The sequence below is a fragment of the Stegostoma tigrinum genome, chromosome 31, assembly GCF_030684315.1.
Source record: "Stegostoma tigrinum isolate sSteTig4 chromosome 31, sSteTig4.hap1, whole genome shotgun sequence".
NCBI classification, from domain to species: domain Eukaryota; kingdom Metazoa; phylum Chordata; class Chondrichthyes; order Orectolobiformes; family Stegostomatidae; genus Stegostoma; species Stegostoma tigrinum.
In genome coordinates this window covers 13,105,975-13,119,183 of record NC_081384.1, presented here as the reverse complement: position 1 = coordinate 13,119,183, position 13,209 = coordinate 13,105,975, and the positions used below count along the sequence as shown (strand labels likewise).

Here is a 13,209-nt window from a genome sequence, read left to right as displayed (position 1 = left end):
AACTGGACACTAATCTATTAGTGTCTGTGTCTGTGAGAAAGTAACCAGCAAGTTGGATAAAGGGAACATTGTGGATGTGGTGGACTTAGACTCCTAAAAGATATTTGATAAGGCACCACATCAAAATGACCGCACAAGACAAGAACAGAGGGCATGGAAGTTAGGTGTTAGCACAGATAAATGATTGATCAGTTAACAAAAAGCAGAAAATATAGATAATTGGGTCATTTGCAAGTTGACAAGATATAGGTAGAAGGGTACTGTGAGGATCATGACTGAGACCTCAACTATTTACACTTGACACTCATGACTTGGACAAAGGTATCAGATATATCACAGCTGAATTTGCTGATGCTGTACAATGGGTAGGAAAATAATCTGTCAAGAGGAGGTAGAGAATCTGCTAAGGGAAGTAGCTCAGTTAAGTGGACAGGCAAAAATCTGTCAGGTTAGGAATAATGTGGGAAAACGTGAACTTATCTTTTTTTAACAGGAAGCATGGAAAGCAGTATGTTATTTAAATGGAAAAAGATTGCAGAACTTGGTGGTGAAGGGGGATCCAAGTGTCCTAGTACATAAATCGCAAGAAGTTAGTTTGCAGGTAAAGCGATTGATTAGGAAGCTAAATGGAATATTGTAGTTTCTTTCAAGGGGAATGGAAGAATAAAGTAGGGAAGGTTCGACTGTGGCTGCCCAAGGTCTTTGTGAGTCCACATCTGTGTCCAGTTTTGGTCTCCTTACTTGAAAAAGGAAATAATTGCATTAGAAAGAGTTCAAAAAATGTTCACTCAATTTTTCTTGAAGTGAAGAGCTTATCTTATGAAGCAGATTGGGCCTGTACCCATTAGAGTTTACATAAGAGGAAGTCTTATTAAAGTGGATAAAAATCCTTAGGGAACCGGAAGAACTGCGGATGCTGTAAATCAGAAACTAAAATAGAAATTGCTGGAAAAGCTCAGTAGGTCTGGCAGCATCTGTTGAGAGAAATCAGAGTTAGCTTCCCCAGAACTGACCGGAAATGTCAACTCTGATTCCTCTCCATAGATGCTGCCAGAAATCCCGAGGGAGCTAGATCAGCTGGATACCATGAGGATGTTTCCTGTTGTGGGAGAGGTTAGAAGTAGAGTCACCATCTAAGAATAAGAGGTCTTCCTTTTAAGGCAGAGATAAAGATATTTATTTTCTTCACTGAAAGTTGTTGGTGTGTGGAATTCCTTTCCCCACAACGAAGTGGGGGCCAGAGCAATGAATTTTTCAATTGATTAATTGATTTATTGATTGATTGATTAATTGTCATGGGTACCGAAATACAGTGAAAATCTTTGTTTACAAGCGGTACAGGCAGATCACAGCAAGCAAAGGTTGTACAAATCAAAAAAACTTAGAGGCTTGCAGGTTACCTTGTTTGAGGCTACAGCCCATTCTGATAAAAGAACATTATTAGCAATTTTTACAAATTTAGAATTTAAGTTTACAAGTGTAAAATGGTTATGTGAAATGTTGAAGTTACATGTGCTGTAGGAGCTCGCAAGGAGCCAACTGGTGTTGGCACCATGTTCCATCTTGCATCTTATGCCTACTTTTGCAGAACTGGATAACTTTTGATAGACAAGGAATTCAAGAGTTTTTGGGAGCAGGCAGGAATCGATGAGTTGACACAATAACCAGATCAGCCAAGATCTCATTGAATGATGGAGCAACAGAAAGGGCCAAATGGAATACTCCTGATCCAAAGTCCTATTCTTCCATGAGTATGGTTAGTTTGCAGGTAAAGCGATTGATTAGGAAGCAATATGCAGGGAATGCAGCAGCTGTTCTGTACCAGTATGATCCACAACAGTAATGTCTAGTGAATCATTCTCTTTTGTTTTAAGGAATTAGCTGATGGAACAATTTTAATTAAAGCATTAGGAGAACTCCCTGCAATTCTTTGAATTAAGCCACAGGATATTTAATGTGTATTTAAATGAGTAGACAGCAGCAAACAGAACCAGAAAAATTAAACCAGAAATAGGGTTTTTGGAAATCTTTTCAATCAAACAGTGCAGCTTGTACATTTGCTCCTGCTTTCCTTAATGTCCAGCAACTTCAGATGTCTATTAGTTACTGACAAGAATACAGTTAGCTGCTATTAGTGTCAGAAAATAGGATACATGAGACAGAAGTAATGTCACTGAACTAGTAATCCAGAATTCCAAGCTAATATTTTGGTGACATTGGGTTTGAATCCTATCAAAATAGTGAAATTTGAATTCATTAAAAATCTGGAATAAAAATACTGGCCTAATGGTGACTATGTTGATTGTTGTAAAAATCCCTTTTGGTTATTGAACACACTTTAGGAAAGGAAATCGACCATCCTCACCTGGTTCATCTTTACCTGGCCTGGCCCCCATTTGACTCTACATCCAAATCAATGCTATTTATTCTTAACTGCTCTGTGGTTAATTAGGGATGAACAATAAATGTTGGCCTGGCTAGCGACACCTACATCCTATGAAAGAATTTGAAAATTACTGACATGGTTATGGTCAGTTGTCAATATGATGTCTGCTCCTTCCTCACTCGCCTAAAATAACATGGAGCACACATAAGGCCATAAGACATAGGAGTGGAAGTAAGGCCATTCGGCCCATCAAGTCCACTCCACCATTTAATTCATGGCTGTTGGGCATTTCAACTCCACTTCCCTGCACTCTCCCCATAGCCCTTGATTCCTTCTGAAATGAAGAATTTGTCGATCTCTGCCTTGAAGGCATCCAACATCCTGGCCTCCACTGCACTCCGTGGCAATGAATTCCACAAGCCCACCACTCTCTGGCTGAAGAAATGGCGTCTCATTTCTGTTTTAAATTTACCCCCTCTAATTCTAAGGCTGTGCCCACGGGTCCTAGTCTCCCCGCCTAACGGAAACAACTTCCTAGTGTCCACCCCTTCTAAACCATACTGAATTCTGACATAGTAGAACTTCCACTTACGTTCTGCTAATATTCCCTATGTCTTCTTCCTATACACCAGGTGAATAAGAGTAGAAAACCCAGACTCTAGTACCTGTGTAGCCTAAGCTTGCTCAGAAAAGTTTCCAATGATTCAGATATGCAAAACAATGTCAGATTGTTTTAGGATGTTGTTCAGTTGAACTTTTGATTGAGTAAATTTGTTTTCCATTAACATTTGAGCTTTAAAACTACTTGTTTTTATTTTAGTTTGTAGCACATTTGAATTGCTCAGTATTATATCTAAAGATATTATGGAGAAAATGAAGTCGTCATGTTTTTAAAAAAGCATTGCATTGCAATGTGATCCTTATCAGCAGCAAGCTTCCAGGCCAGGGAGGAAGATTATTACATTTATGTCTCTTAATCAGCCCCTAGAGCAAGGCTGCCCTTTACAACAACTGATGTTGTCAGTGCAGCGTAAGAAAATACTCTGGATGTTTGCTTAGTGCCAAATAAAAGCTGATCTTACTATTGATGAATGCTGTACTGTGCAGGCAGAATTAACAATATGGAGTATTGGTTTTTACTATATGTGTGCCTTAGAATGCTAATACGCTTACAAGTAAACCTTTTAAGGCATCAGAGAAAATTACATCGAATTGGAAACATAAGTCTTCCAGACAGCCAGGAAAACCATTTAATAAATGTGGCAACATACACCCATTAGGAGTGGAAAGCTCACCTCATGACTGAATACGTGTGTTAGTCTTTATAATTGAAAACCAGAGAAGTCACCAACTTATATATCAGTTTTGAATTTTTGTTTTGTTATCACTTAGCCAATCTCCTGTTTGGAAGTTTGGGACTAAGTCATTTCTGGACTTTTGTGGATTAAAGAATGACATTGGAATGCCTAATGTGTGACCAGGTGAAGAGGGGTAAATTACCTCTCCTCTCTTCAACTTCCTCAGTTGCCCACAATATCGATTTATATTCTTTTTTAGTAACAAGTTGTACCTCTCCGTAATAAAAATGTTGAATGGAATTTTCCCATTTCATTTGGAGTGTTTTGTTGAGTGAGATTCATGGCAACTGGTCACCCTGACTCAGGGTGACCTTTCAATCACAATCTGCTGCCCCTCACCTCATTAATTGTCCAATTGAGCTCTTGGGCACTATTCACCCGGATTGCAAGATGTTGCCCCAAGCTCTACAGTCTGTTCCCTATGACATACACTGAGACAAACATTGACTGTGCCTGGAGGACCATCAACGCGGTGAAAGACACTATTGTGTATAGCCCAAAACTTGTTGGTCTTTCAGTGCAAGACATGGACCGTGGCCAAGCGTTGCAGACTGACACATTCCAAGGCCTAGGACTGTGTGCTGAGGGACACGCTAACGTTTGGGGCAGCTGCCGCCAAGGTGCAATGGGGAAGGACCACTGTCTAAGGTCTTCCTGCTGAAGGTAAATGAGGGTCTGTATCGGACCCCACCGGTGCCTCAGATATGTGTAAATATAGTCTTGTATAAGTATGAAATGCCTTTCATTTGTTTGTTAGATACAGCCAAATTCCAATATTTGTTTGTTTCTCCATTTGCTCTTATACAGAACCAAACTCCTTCCGTGATTATGTATTAATATAAAGATATTTTTATGAATCAAGTACATCTTTGAAATTTAAAAAATAAAACGCAAAGCTGGAGAGATGGAAGTGATCACTGCTGCGAGAACTTCCTGACATTCACACCTCTGGCACCATACATGAAATCCAACTTGTATCACTAGACACTGCATGCTAGGAGCTGGCCCCTACGCTGCAGTACTTGACCGTACGACTCAAGCAGTAGTCCAGAAGAATTACTTTACAGACAGGAACCTAGTGGCCTTGATGGATAGGGTGGTGAAGTGGTGGGCATCCCTTTCCCTGTGGGGAACACAGTCAGACCAAGCCAACCTGGAATTAATCTGCAGCCCAGGTCAGTGCTGCCCCCCAGGGGAAGCAGGATGCCCAGCGATGATAATGAGCATCCACTCTCTTCAAGGATAAGTGTCACTTCACACTCATTGGCCGACACTCACTCAAACTGTAACGCTGCACACACCTCTCACCAAGGTTCATGGACTGCACTTCTCATAATTGCATGCTCAACCAACATCCTTCACTCATTTTGTCCTGCCACTTGACCAGCTCTTCCTGCCTTCTGCTGTTTTCATCCACTCAGTGGGGACACCTCACCATCTTTCCTGCTCCAGCATTACCACTGACTGCTCTTCCATCCACTTCCATCATAATCTATCCCGTCCCTTTGTCTTGCTGCAGGAATAATTGGCCCAGCCCCTGGACCCTGGCTGATCTACATTTAATTTCTGGAGGCCTGTATTTGATCAACAAGACTGCGTGTGGCCAATCTCCACACTGCAAAGATATGGATCCTTGAACTCTGGTGGGGTCAAGTGCCTGAATGACCTTGGCCAAGCCCCTGCCATGGAATAGGATGGGCATCATGACCTACTGCAGCAGCACCCCCTGATCAGCCTTGCTCCCCTTTCACCCCACTAATTAACCATTCCTCTTTGAGTTTCACACATGTGCTCAAAGCACATACACTGCATTTACTGCATAAACTGCTGGCACATGCTGCAGTAGGTAGCATAGTGCCCTATAAGGAACCCCTTCACTGTTCAGTGCTCCCTACACTCACTAGCTACTGGTCTGTCCCATTGTATTTAAGAAGTAGTGCAAGCCACAGTGACTGGCAGCTTGGAATTGAGCATTGTGATAAAAAAGCTTTGTAAGCCACACTGGAACAGTGGGTTTTCTTTTTAATTCACTAACAGGATGAGGATGTCACTGGCTAGGCAACATTTATCATCCATCCCTAATTGCTGTGAGCCTGGAGTCACATGTAGGCCACACCAAGTAAGGATAGCAGTTTCCTTCCCTAAAGGACAGTAGGGAACCAGTTGGGTTTTTCCGACAATCATCAATGGATTCTTGATCATCATTAGAGTCTTAATTCCAGATATTTGTTGAATTCAAATTCTGTCATCTGTCGTGGCAGGATTCAAACCCAGGCACCAGAACAACGTCCAGGCCTTTAGATTAACAGCCCAGCAATAATACCACTGGCTAACGCCTCCCCCAAGGAGGCAATGTGCTCAAAAAGCAATTTGAAGTGAACTGAGGCTGATGGCCTCCAGGTTAGTGTTATATGAGTAAGCAAGCTAAGAACCATTAGATTAGATTCCCTACAGTGTTGAAACAGGCCCTTCGGCCCAACAAGTCCACACCGCCCCTTGGAGCATCCCACCCAGACCCATCCCCCTATAATCACACACCCCTGAACATTATGGGCAATTTAGCATGGCCGATCCACTTAGCCTGCACACCTTTGGACTGTGCAAGGAAACCAGAGCACCTGGAGGAAACCCACGCAGACACGGGGAGAACGTGCAAACTCCACACAGACAGTCATCCAAGGCTGGAATCGAACCTGGGTCCCTGGCACTGTGAGGCTGCAGTGCTAACCACTGAACCACCGTGCCGCCCTGGTTGCATCCTGCGTAGATGCAGGGGAAGGGTTTGTCTCTGTGAATCTGAAGCAATCTGACAGAGGCATGCAAATCATAGAAGCCCCTAACCTCCAGAAGAAAGGGCCAACATGGTATGAGAATGGAAGAGAGCGCAGGAGTGATAATGTGGTGAGGCTGGTGCTTTGCCGCTGCTAAAATATTTGAACAAAGGGTTGAGAAGGATGGTGACCATAGAACATGCAGGGACAATGTTGTGAAGAAGCATTTGGATAGTGGCTGGGAGAAGCATTCGGCAACCTACTGCCCTCAAGTACCTGCTCTGATCTACAAGTTGGGAATTTGTGTCGTCCAGTTTACCGGGGAAGGGGAGCAGGGAGAGGAAGAAGAAGAGGAAGAGGCTTGGAACTGGCCCACTATATCAGTAAGGACCCAATTTCATGGTTTTCTTAAGTGATAGAAACAGCAGTTTTATTATCTTCTAACACAATAATAATAAGCAATAATAATAAACACAATATCAAGCATTCAAACACTGGTACAAGGTTAAAAAGAGATAGTGTTCTGTATAGAAGTAAGATAAAATGAATATGAAGTTTGAAGTCCTCAGGCCGAAGGGCCTATGTTCTATGTTCTATGTCCTTGAAAGCTAAGATTTTAACCTGGGGCTGCATTCATTTAATAATGTCTTATATCTTCAGTAGAATATATTTATGTTGTTCTTTGACATCCTGAGGGGTACGGATGTTGAGAAGGATTGAATACATGCAGTGAAGAAGAAGGGCCAGAAAATTGGATATTGTTGAGAAGGGAAGAGAAAGGGACAAAAAGAGGAGAAACCAGGAGAAAGTATCAAACCAAGATAGGAAGAAATAAGTGCAGTGGGGCAGGAACAGACTGAAACGCTGAGTCACCAGGAGAGTCTGTTTGTGGGTTTTGGGAGGCAGGTAGACACAGGCAGTGCAGGGTTGGGGAAATGTAAGGTAGGAAGGTGGGGAGGGAAGAAGCAGTGAGTAACAGTCCTGGAGATAGTAGCTTGCTGTTCAGTGGTGGGTTCATGGTCTCGTGGGAGGTAAAAGGAAGTGTCTGTGCGTTGGTGCTCAATCCAGACAGAACTCCTGATGATAAGAGCAGGTTTGCCAACAGCAGCAGGGTTAGAACTGAGAGATCGCTGTGTGGAAGGTCAGAGGGAGACAGATTGGACTGGGTGAATGGAGCAAAGCAACGAAGGTGACCAATGTCATGCTGACCTCTCATTGAAAAGGTCAAAAATGGGTAAGAGGCCAGAGGGAGTGCTGTTGGTGGAGGGCGAATATTGGAGATGGGTAAAAAGGTCTATTGGACAGAGAGAAGATTCTTGCTCAAAGATGTGAATGCAGAAGGTAAAGGAGGAAGAATTTAATATTCTGCCACACCCGAAATTCATTAACACGCAGGTGTAAGGACATAAAACTGAATCACTTGCTAAGCTCAGCTAATTCAGTGTCAGAAAGCAGAAAGTTAAAGGCTTAGTGAATACACTATGAAAGGTGGGATTATAAGAAAGGATGAGGTAAGAGAGAAGGTAAGGAGAGAAAGGATCCAGAAGGGCATCAGTGCCCATGAGTTGTTGTAGGTTACGTTCCTTAACACCTCAAAGAGAAAACGTTTCTAATCTCCTAACGGATAGACAAGCTGCTGTATTCTAGAATGACTCCATAGGGGAGGATAATAGAAGTAGCAGACCCTAGACCCATCTACGTCAGCTTATACGCTTCTTATTGACAGTTGCCCTAGGATGTATGGTACGTATTTGTACTATTGGTCACATTGCCCCCATTAAATATCTGAAAAAATGAGTCCAGTGATGACCGACTTCCACCTAACACCAGGTGGGAATAAAAAGTCTGGAGTTTAAAAATCAGCCAAGAAACGGGCTCATCATTTCTGATTGTCACCTTAAATCAGCAGCAACTAGGACCCAGTTCAGGCTGGTGACAATTGCAATTGGGAAATGGTTTTATCATTCAATATCAGCTCATGCTGAAGTATTCATTTACAGCCAAAAATAGCTGTTTCTCTCACTGACTCAGTTGATCACTGCAAAAATATCGGAGGAGCAGATTTTTGACAACTTTCGTATCCAAAATTGTGCAACTCTTTAAAACTGACGCATGGGAATAATAATTTTTTGCACAAAATTGTAAGAAGGGAATATGCTATATTAAACCTCTCAGTACATGAGGTTTCCCCATAATATCGGTATGGTATTAACAGTTTTTTCTGCGACATGTCACCTCTATCAAGTGGGTAAACCTGTGGGATATTTTTCAAGCAGGAACATATTTATGTATAAATGTACACACCTACTCACAGAGGCACATTATTGCTCCTTTGCTCCTTTTTGACTCAACAGATATTGTATTAGGTTCAATAGGAAGCCCCTGCTGGACATTACCTCCTCACAGAAAGAGCTAGTAGCAATTAAAGAAGCATTGCCATTTGACTTTGCTATTCGTTCATAGAATTTGGGTGTCAGTGGCTGGGTCAGCATTTGCTGCTTATTCCAGTTGCCCTTAAGAAGGTGATGGGGAACTTCCTTCTTGAACCACACACTCCATAAGTTGTAGATAGACCCACAATGCTGTTAGAAAGGGAATACCAGGATTTTTACCCAGCAACAGTGAAGGAACAGCGATATATTTCCAAATCAGGATGGTGAGTGACTTGGAGAGATGCAAGTGATCATGGTTTGGAAGGTGCTGTGAATTTCTGCAGTGCGCCTTGTAGATCATACACACTGCCGCTATGAAGCGTCAGAGGTGGAGGGAGTGCTTGTTTGTGGATCTTGGACAAATCAAGTGGGCTGCTTTGTCCTGGGTGGTGCCTAACCTTTTGAGTACATTCATCTAGGTAAGTGCAGAGTATTCCATCACCCTCCTGATTTGTGACTTGTTGATGGTAGACAGGTTTAGGAGCCAGGAAGGGGGTCACTTGCTGCAGGATTCCTAGCCTCTGACCTCCTCCTGTAGCCACAGTATTTATATGGCGATTATAATTCAGTTTCTAATCAAGGGTAGCCCCCAGCATGTTGATAGTGAGAGATTCAGTGATGGTAAGACAAAGGAATGTTGAGGGATGGTGGTTAGATTCTCTTTTAATGGTAATTGCCCAGACCATGGGTGGCATGGATGTTACGTGCCATTTTCCAGCGCAGGCCTGGATATCCTGTGCTCTGTTCTTACTGATGTTTCTGTACCCATAGCTGACTGTGTTAAACAGAGAGTAACTGAAGATGAGGTGAGTGCCTTTACACCTGAAAGTAACATATTGTGATGCCATGTAACTGTCTTAAAGATACAGCCTTGTGTGGTCTGGAATCTCTGCCTTAAGTCGACAAGACATGACAGAGTAAATGTGATGACCTTGTGTTGTTGGTGGAGCCAGAACATGGGAGCACCAATTCCACTGTCTTCAATACTGGCTTCAACCCTCAGATCTACAGCAAGAAAAAGAGTTCATTTCTCAACTGTTGCCCTGCGTTTGATTCACCACTAGTTGTTGTATCATCTCACAGTCTGGTTATGTTGAATACATATGTTAATACCAGTGCGCTTAACAGTCTATTTTGGGTATGTCATAATATGGATTTATAATTAAAGTATTAACAATTTTGAAGACAGTAAAGTTAACCAAACTATTCTTTTAAGTTTAAAGTCATAATTCTAAATAGTTGACTTATTGTGCAACGTATTATGATCCTACCCAGTAATTTTAAAAGTTGAAAAGTAAAATCCACATCTCAATTCACACCAATTTCAGTTCACCGGTGTCTGCGCTTCCTAGCCTATGTCAACTACTGGTTGGGCAGCGTCTTCAATGGAAAATTTTTATTCTCTTGTTTAAATTTCTTCTGGTGTGCTCCTCCAGTTCTGGGCTTATGTGCATTTCTAATTCACACTGTTTCCCTCTTGACAACCTGACCTTCAATAGCCTAGACCCTGCGCTTTGGACTTTCTTCCCTAAATCTCTATGAATCTCTTCTTTTTTATTCACTTTCTTTACCTTGAAATCCATCAATTGAGCCAAGTTTTTCGTTACGTATGCTGATGTCTCTTCAAGTGACTTGATGTCATATTTTGTCTCTTAATACATATGTAAGTTGGCTTGGGATGGTTTGCAATGTGTAATGATGCCGTGGCTTTCAGAGGTGTGTTTTATCCTGGTTTCTTTTAGAGAGAGATTGGGGAAACAGGTATCAAGCAATCAGGAGAAGATGAACAACTTGTGAGACCTTGATTTCTTTTTAAGTTGGAACAGTAGGAATAGCCTGAGTAGGTGTGATCATGTTCTCACAGATCCAGGATTTTTAGTAGCTTTCTGCACTTGGTGCTCATGTTTCAGCAGGGTTGGAAAGCAGTGAATCCTAGCTGCTACACCTCTCTCTCTCAGCTTTTGTCTTTTGATATTCTTTCCTCCTGGATTGGAGAACTGCACATCAGAAAATGTGTTCACTGAATTTGCCTTTCACCGAGGGTATGTTTATGGGATGTTCCTTCATTGGAACAATTGCTGATTAGTAGCAAAATAATCTTTAATACCCTTAAGTTTTTCAATAGAGTTAAGTTATTCTATGTTCTTCTTTATTTTGGTGTATTTTAACTGGAGTTTTTGAATAAATTGTGTTTTGCTTAACATCGAGTAGTTTGCTCAATTGAACTTCACCTGGAACACAGCACCTCACATTTACCTTTAAAATAAGAAAAAGTTAGAGCCTAAGCCATCTTCTTAATATATTTTAAGGGGGAATGGTTTAGCCCATAACAAATGTCAGTGATGCCACGTTAATAAAAGTTGTTAGTATTGTGCTGTGACAAACTGCAGAAGATTTTTATTCAATCGATGACAAGTTGAAAAATAAAGCAGTCTTAACAAGCAAGTTGGAATAGAGAGCATGGGTTAATTGTGTCAGAGATTATATTGATACAATCTCCTGTAAATGGTATTTTTGTTTCAAGTTCTTAAGCCATTCAAGTTTTACCTGTATTATTGGGTACCAACGAGCATGCTAAAACATGCATTTATTTGTGGGAAAGTATGTGGTCTGTCTCCTGGCATCTGATTGCAATGTACCAGTTTACCTCGTCAGAAACAATAGGGAAAATTCACCAGATTTCTCTTTTTGTGGCCATTGTCTCTAAAATCCTTGCGAACTCCTTAACATGCGACTCCCTCAACTGTTCACTCAATATAATGAAGTTAGGGATCCTTATTTAATTGCCAGTTTCTTTTAAAATATCACCATCGTGTTCTGTTTCTGTCAATATATGGATGTGGAAATTCAACTCGTGGAGGTTGATGTGCCTGATGATCTAACTTCAACCTTGACTCTGACTGTAAGCTAATACATGAATTTGTCCAAGAGCTGAGAGTTCTTAGAGTCAGATATTTGGGAATTTACCTCTGTGTAGTGCCATGGATTGTTTTACTACATTAGTTTGAATTTAACTGATAGTATTAATATTGTTTTACTCAAATAAAACTTGCATTTATTGAACCGCTGTTTCTCATTCTACATTTCACTGAATTTATACGTAGAATCCATTCCAATCCAATTATATGAATTGATTGATTGACATTCATAAACTTTCAGAAGAAATGATATAATCTCTTGGCACTCACTCAGATTTGTTTTCAGGTTTAAAGTATCTAGGTTGAACAGTTTTTTTTTATCTTTTGAGTACCATTTGCAAATCTTGTATTCCCCCTGTGAAAGCACAACAGAGCTGCTTGAATTGCTTCCGATATTTTGCATACACATGCAAATTGTGCAATTTAATTTGTACGATTTTGCATGCTTTCAGTGGAGTGAGGTATGGGCAGCTCATTGTACATAGTACTATTAAATTTCTTTCCTATGGATTTTAAAAGATAGGACAATGGAAGGGTATAGCGATTCACTGCAACTGTTTTGTGCGACCACCAGAGACCAATTTCACCAAATATTTGACCCAATGCTTTGATGTATTGATGTGTGAAGAAACAATTGTTCAGCCTCTTTTTGTTACTCCATGAATAATTTGAAGGAGGAAGAACCCAATACTATGGGCTTTCCAGAACAGGTGTAAATGTAGAACCATGTTATTTCAGTGTCTTGGTCATGTCACTGATAACAGCCCAATAATCAACTCATTTTGCCTTCATCAGATTACAAGAGCAGGGAGGTTGTGTTGCAGCCCTGCAAAAATTTATTTAGGCCACAGCTAGAGTACTGTGGGTAGTTCTGATGCCCACACCAGACGGATCTGATTGCACTGGAGGGGTTTCAGCGGAGATTCACCAGAATGGTGCCTGAGATGCAGCAGCTTAACTATAAGAGAAGCTGGATGAGCTTGGGTTGCTTTCTTTGGGACTCAGAAGGTTGAGTGGGGACCTGACTGAGGTGTTTAAGATTATGAGGGACATGGACAGGGTGGATAGAAAGCATCTGTTCCCCTTCATTGAAGGATGAATAACAAGGGGGCATAATTTTAAAGTGAAAAGCAAGGGCTTTGAGGAAAGAATTTCACCAACTGGCTGGAAGGAATCTGGAAGACACTGCCTGGGAGGGTAATTGAAGTGGGAAACCTCACAACCTTTAAAAAGTACTTGGAGGAGCACTCGAAATGTCACAATATTCAAGGCTATTGGCCAAGCGCAGGGAAGTGGGTCTAGTGTAGATTTAGAGCAGTGGGCCTTGGCTGTATTGTGTGATAA

At 41.4% G+C, this 13,209-nt stretch overlaps 1 protein-coding gene across 12 annotated transcripts in view; it reads left to right on the top strand.

Moving 5' to 3' along the window:
* znf385c (zinc finger protein 385C) overlaps positions 1 to 13,209 on the top strand; it is a 430,141-nt gene that overhangs the window by 108,417 nt on the left and 308,515 nt on the right. The gene's annotated exons all lie outside the window — the stretch shown is intronic.